Consider the following 6,401-nt stretch of genomic DNA (forward strand, 5'->3'; position numbering starts at 1 on the left):
AGAGTGCTTTTACTTTCCTGGCTGTTATATATAACAGAGGGAAAGCATGGCAATCATTCAAAAAATGACCCCTCCCAAGATTTTTACATTTTTGGCTCAAGACACCTTGTAATGTCAAGAAATGCAAAAAATTTAGGGGGTTTATTCTATGTATGAATGTTAGTGTGTGTGTAAGGGGACCACAATTTTGTTCACCTCTTTGAAGCTTAATAACGCCTGTGCTTTTCTTCAAAAATTTCTGAAATTTTGCATGGTGGTTTGTTTATTAGAGGGATTGACGCTATTAAATTTTGACGATTAAAGATCAAGGAGGTGGGGAGATATAGGGAGACCAGCAAAATCAGACTTAATGACAATTTTACTTGTTATTAGCATTTACAACTTTTTATAAAAGCCATCCCTATCCTCAAAATTAAGCTTTTTGCCATTTTATAACAGTTTAAACAGTTAAAAATATAAAAAATTTTTAAAATAAAATATGATAACAGATGGTGCCACAAAATGCTGCCAGAAAAGTTAAGCAACTTGTTTCTGGATTTTTTAATCACAGACTTAATAGATTCAATCAGGCCACAATAAAGGCAGCTGAGTATGAAAGACATATCTGAGAAAGACAAAACATGAAAAATTCCTGAAACTCCAGATTTGAATCCAGGTCCCCAAACAGGGTTTCCTAGGTTAACAACTTTACCTCCATCAGCCATCCAGCCTCTGTGTTATTTTTTGCAAAAAATGTAAATGATTTGTAGCAAAACATTCTGTATTCACAAAAATCAGTTCACTAATCACAAACACTCAATTATAGTAGTTTTTATAGTTTTCAACATAACTAATTTTATAATAATAATAATAATAAACTAAAACTTTTATAGCCAAATGATTATAAATGCTTTNAACCTAATTAAATAAAAAAAAATACAAAGGAACCTTTTACCATTAAATAAAATTCAAATTGTTTACTTAAAACACTTGCCACATTCTAAACTTTCAACAAAATATACATAAATGTTACAATTTACAAATTCATATGTAGCAGAATCTGCTTATTGTAATCACTTTTAGAAATCCCTTATACTAATGACAATAACTAATTCATAATATCAATTAAACAGAGTAAATAAATAAGATTACAATTAGTGAATATTCTGATTTTACTGATTGACATTAAAACAATTGAAAAATGTATTCTTATTAATTAATATCAATTTATCCAGTATTGGATTGGAGTAAGAAATACTAGCAATTTAAACTACTGTACTGCAAGCAAATAATGACCGAAGTGTTAACATTTAAAGCACTGATTAAGATTGATAATGATTGCACATTATCAATCATACATTGAGGCCGATAGTGCAACAAGACAGTTTAAAAAATGTCTATTTAGCCAAAGACAATAACTAACCAAAATTCTAATTACAATAAGTTTAATTACATTAAATGTATTTTAACTTTGTCTTTTGAGGCATGCAAACTCTGTTAACACTAAACAACTAATATTAATGTCCATGATTACAATAAGTGGAATCTACTGTATATGTGAAAATATTTACAAACTCATTAATAATAAAATTAGACTTTTAAAATTGGAAAAAAATAAGCTAAATTAATTGTTTTTTATATTTATCGATGGAATAAAATTAAATTGGTCTATTTTGATTTTAAAAATCAATATAAATGGCAAAAAATAATGAGAAAAATGTTAATGAAACTCATGAATGCTAACTGAAATTAATATCTTTGTTTATCCATAATCAATTGTTTACAGATATCAATCTGTATATTGCATATATTCAACTGATTGTCCTCCTCGTAACTGCAATTTGTTCCTTATTTACTCATAAATCACTTTCTTTAGAGGGTTATACATTAAGCACATGGCTATTTATAGTTAATCAAATTAATTGAAATAGAATATATTTGTTTATTTAGAAATTTTTTCACATATTAAAAATACTTTAATTAAAACTTTAATTTTTATTTGCTTTAATAAATTATTACTATTCTAAATGACATTTTAGTCTTCTTAATTTTATTTTACACTTCTATAAAAGCAAGCATTCAAGTAGCCAAAGAAATAATATATTTTAGTTAAATCTAATTATTGGAATAAGATTAACTTTTAAACAATTAAGTATTTTTAAATGAAATTAAAGTGAATTTAATTCTATACAATTTGACAGATACATTATTGAAAGGAAAATGATAAGTTCTCATTTTATAAGTAATTAAAATATAAAATTAAGAAATACAGAATATAATTAAAGTTATTGCTTGCTTAATTAGACTTAATTGTCAATTGTTGAAAGGGATTACACACACTTTTTATTTCTATGAGCAAGAAAAAAATTATTTATTGAACTCTGAATAATGCATTTCAATCACAGTAAATTTAAACTAATCATTATAAATCATTAGAATGATTAAGTATGATTAAGTACAATGTTTTCAATACCAAATGATAGAATATCATTTAAAATGTATAATGATAATATGTATTAAACTTAAGATTTTACATTACCTGAAAATATAACTGAAACTAATGCAAGTATTTGTGTTATTGATTGAATTTATTAATAGAAGAAAGTGACTGAAGTGAATGTACTTGACTAATAATATTTTTCTGTTTGAGTTTTTCAGTTATTATTTAATTAATAACAAAGCATTTTATTCATGGTGCAGGGAGACATCAATATCATTATCAATATTTTAGAAAAATGCCTAAGAAAAGAAAATGTGATGATTATGTAGTGATATTGACACTCCTTGTCCTCCCTCAACTGTGGTTTTGTCAGTCCATGTGCAATCCATTTTCATGTAGTCGTAAATGGCAATAAGAAATGTAGACAAAGGGCCGTAAAAGGAAGGGAGTAAAGGCGGGAAAAAAGGGTCAGGCAGAGGAGGTAGGAGATTGAGAGAAATAGGAAGCAGTAGTGAAGTGGTGGTGTCCGAAAGTGGAATTAGAGATTAAAGTTTTTGTGTTACAATATTTGGCTGTTTGAGTTTCTGTGTGACGAACTAACAGGACGGAATCCGTAAATCAGATCGGGTTCTCTACATTGGCGCAGCCAACAGGATAGTGAAGCCAGATCGATAAGATTCGATCTATGAAAAGAGTGATTACGATCCAGAATAAGAAGAGTTGATCAACAACTGGGCTGAGTGGATAACTGAGCACGGAACAAAGGTTTGAGGAATATACAGATTTTACATGGGAGAAGAGGTAGGAAAACTTTTTACTTTGTCGGAAATGAATTCCTCAGTGGAATGCTAAGCGTAAAGGGAGTTAAAAAAGAAGATCTATGGATCGTGGCACAATACATGATGATCTGAGGGTATCAAAGTTAAGGGAACTTATTATAAAAAGTGATGATTTTGCTAGTGACCTAGATTTTGTGTTGGAAATTTTGACCTCTACCATTGCCAAGAAGAAACAGAAAGAAGAACAAGAAAGCTACAAGCTGAAAGGACGCAGGTAGAAGCTGAGAGAGAAAGGGGATGCCAGCATGAGTTGGAGCTGGCGCAGATTAGTGCTAATATTCAAGGTAGGACGAGTAACAATAATCCTAGCCTTGCGGACAGCCACCCGGGTGACAGGCCTGTTATGAGTATTGAGAAATTAATCAAAAGTGTGAAAACATGAATGCTGACAGTCCCACTAAGTCTGAAAATTGGAACCTATTTTTCCTATCCAGTGAGCATTTCAATCAAAGAACGTGCCAGAGGAGATGAAAGCCGAGATACTGATCAATATTCTGGGGGAAAAGGCTGCAAACATATTAATCTATATAGCCGAAGACGAATTATGGGATTACTTAAGCATCAAGAAATTAGTATTGTGAGAATACAAACCATCAGCCCAATGCTGCCTGGAAAATTTCCGAAGTGCTATGCGTAGACCCAACGAGACTCACATGCAATTTGTGTTGAGATTAGCATCGGCTTGGGAAAGTATTATTGTGTATTGAAAGTATTAAAGTGAGTATTATTGTGAGTTGAGGAGAGTGAAGGACCTAGAAGCTTTAAAACAACTAATCATGTAGGATAGATTATTCCAGACGTTGGATGTCGACATGGCAGCTCATGTAAGTGTCCATCAGGGTGAGAGCTGAAAGTGCAATTTATATTTTGAAAGTAAAGGAAAGTCACTAACTGAGACATGCAATGATTCATGGAGATTGTGGCACCCTTCAGAACATCAGGGTCCTGATCAGAAATATGATCCCCCTCTGAGAGACAAGAGATGAAAAAACAAGTTAACTGCCACCAATAAATGAAACGGAGGGAGTGTTTTACTGTAGATCAACACAAGATATTTCTAGGTTCTGTCCACAGAGGATGAGAAACCAGCCCATAAACGATAATCACACTCAATGACCCTCAACGGATTGGAGACAAAACAATGGTTCAGCTGTCGATTACTTACAAGATCTTAAGGGTAGATTGGAAACAGTAGCACATCATACCACATTAACAGCAAACAAAAACCAAAGAGCATAAACAGAGCACTTCAATCAGAGGTCATCGATAAGAAAGTTTGAAGTCAGGGATCAAGTCATTCTACTAATTCCCAACTAGGATAACAAGATTTACACACAATGGACCAGTCACGACAAAAAGTGCAGTTTTGCCATCCACATTCGTACAAAGTCAAACTGCCTGGAAATAACACCAGGCAAGTTCATGCTAAGAAGATTCGGAAATATTACCCCAGAGTGAAAGATATCAGAGTAATATTTGAAAGTGAGAGAAAATTTGAGGAGATACACCCTATCCCAAAGATCAATGATAACGTGACCTTCGAAGAAGTACTAGAACATCATGTTTTGATCACTTCAGTCACAAACAACAGACGCAAATCAACAACCTATTAGAAAAGAACCGTTCCTTATTCACCAAGAGAGTCCGTGTTGCGAAGGTAAGTGAACATAAAATCAGGTTGAGCCCGGGTCAGACGAGGAAGAAGCCGCATGTATATAAAATTCCCGAAACTTTGAAGCCCAAGGTAGATGAGCAGATTGAAGGAACTCTTACGTTTGGGATTGACAGAGAAAAGCTATGCAGAGAGATAGCACATCTGGTCGTGTGTGTGAGTAAGAGGGACGGTGGCATGTGGTTGTGTGTAGATTACCTTTCTTAATGCCGTTACAATAACCAATGATTTTCCTATGGAGGAGGCCTTTCAATTGATCAGTCACATCAGTGCAGCAAACATCATCACTTCCTCAGACTTACTGAAAGGTTATTGGATGATACCTATGGAGGTCGTATTTTGGCCTTTTTGTGCTTTTTGAGAGGTAAGGGGCCTAAAACCACAAATAAAAAAAAACCTATGGAGGTCAAGAGTAGAGACTTCACATCTTTTAAAACACACAGAGGACAGTATTGTTTCAAGGTCATGGCATTTGGTTTAAAGAATGCCACCTCCACCTTTCAAAGAGAAACGAACAAAGCCCTAGCTCAATTTTGAGATTTGGCGCAGACATACATTGATGACATTGCCGTCTCTTTGAGTGACTGGGGAACATATCTGGACCATCTAGATAAGGTTCTCATGAAATTGGAAGAACTACATTTCACCATAAATATCAAAAAATGCTCCTTTGTTAAACCCGAGATCAAGTATCTCAGGCATGTCATCAGTTTGGGGAAGCTTCGCACAGACTCTGACAAGGTTCAAGCCATCTCACAATTACCCTTACCTGGAACGAAAAGGCAATTAAGAAGCCTTTCAGGTTTATGCAACTATTATAGAGAATATATACCCAACTATGTTGCTGTAGCCTATCCACTCACTGAACTTACCAAAAGAAAGGTTCCAGACATTCTGCCCTGGACCAGAGTTCACAACATTGCATTTTACCACTTAAAGATAGCTTTAATGAAAGCACCCACACTTCATACCCCAGTGCTGGGACAGCCTTTCATAATCCAGACAGACTCATCACAGGTGGGAATATCTGCCTGTCTGTCACAATGATCTCAGGGAAAAATGTACCCAATATCCTACGCCTGCCAAAAACTGACTCTAACTCAACAAGCGTGGTCTACAATTGAACGTAAAGCTTACGCCGTTGTATGGGTCTAAAGAAGTTCGAGACATGGATTTTTGGTGCAGAGATCGAGCTACAAACTGATCATAACCCATTGACATTTTTGACAAAGAGCGCACCACAGTTATCGAGGCTACAGCAATGGGTGTTGGCTCTACAGAGACATCATCATCATCAAGCATTGTCCTGGAGCTCAACTGAACAATGCAGATGCTCTTTCAAGACTTGTTTATGAAAAGGAAGATAGTCATTATGTTCATGACATTAACAGTAACTTTTATTTCCATGCATAGTGATAAAATTTGAGTAAAAGGAAAATTGTGATGAGTTGTGAGTCGCCTATATGAGCAT

The sequence above is a fragment of the Centruroides sculpturatus genome, unplaced genomic scaffold (genome assembly GCF_000671375.1).
Source record: "Centruroides sculpturatus isolate CEXI.00-Female unplaced genomic scaffold, Cexi_2.0 scaffold35, whole genome shotgun sequence".
NCBI lineage: Eukaryota > Metazoa > Arthropoda > Arachnida > Scorpiones > Buthidae > Centruroides > Centruroides sculpturatus.